We start from the raw sequence: 1,020 nt of genomic DNA on the forward strand, positions 1-1,020 counted from the left end.
GAACCACCAGAGAGGAGAGAAGGGGAAAGCTGACAACTGTGAGTTGGAAATGACCCAACAGCACGGAACGGTAATCGTGCAACTTGTATCCACCTGTCTAGTGGGCAAATCTGCTGCAAAAAGTCTCTTGAACGTGTTCAAAAACAAAGATGTCCCTTTGCGGACAGAGGCCCACATGACGCAGCCATGGTATCTGCAGTGGCCTCGCACGCATGTGAACCTGGACAAGGAAGAAGGGAGACTGAAGAAGAGTCGATGTGACTTGATGCCGGTGCTGCCAAAGACTGAAAACACCCAGGGCTGTAGGACCAACCCTTCTGTTTTAGAAGAAGTATCGAGATAATGCTCCTTTGGTGAAAGGAAGGGAAGATGGTGAAAACTTTGCCCCATGCACTTCGGGCATGTTATCAGGAGCGAGAGGTCCCGGGAGAAGGACAAACAAGCGTGGCAGAGGGCCAGTAAACAGAGGAAGACCTTGAAGGATTTGATGGACTGACCCCGTGGTTGCCACCATGGTTTCAAGCACAGCAACCATTGTGAGGATGCGCAGGACCAGACCGTGTTTCGTTCTGTTATACACTGGGTCAGCTGGGCATCAGAATGGACTCGGTGGCACCTATCGTATCAACAGCAGTCGTTAGCTTCTGTTTGAGTCCCAACCCAGGAATTACTTGACCTACGTTGCTTTCACGAAGACATAAAAAATCAATCATTTGGAGACTCTTAGAAAATAATATTTTTATTATATCTTCCCCAAGAGTAGCAGCTAACACTAGTTTTAAGAGAGGTGGAAATGGCTCGAGCTAATCTAGTGACTACTATTTCTTTGTATGATAGCAGGAAAGCCATGCAGGAGCAAAAACACTAGGCTGAAAATCATTTGTGTAACAGATTGCCAACAGGAGGCTGAGATGATTGAGGGAAACTAGATACTCAACAGCCCGAGGACAGCACCAACCAGATTTTTTTAAAACACACACTTTGCGCGTTTTTATGTTCGCTGTGTAAGAAAGAGCAAAC

The 1,020-nt window shown here is 46.8% G+C and overlaps 1 protein-coding gene across 1 annotated transcript in view; it reads right to left on the reverse strand.

Annotated features, from left to right (window-relative positions):
* ARHGEF28 (Rho guanine nucleotide exchange factor 28) overlaps positions 1–1,020 on the reverse strand; it is a 152,666-nt gene that overhangs the window by 51,238 nt on the left and 100,408 nt on the right. The gene's annotated exons all lie outside the window — the stretch shown is intronic.

The sequence above is a fragment of the Echinops telfairi genome, unplaced genomic scaffold, assembly GCF_000313985.2.
Source record: "Echinops telfairi isolate 266 unplaced genomic scaffold, ASM31398v2 ScPeMD7_7469;HRSCAF=8507_1, whole genome shotgun sequence".
NCBI classification, from domain to species: Eukaryota; Metazoa; Chordata; class Mammalia; order Afrosoricida; family Tenrecidae; genus Echinops; species Echinops telfairi.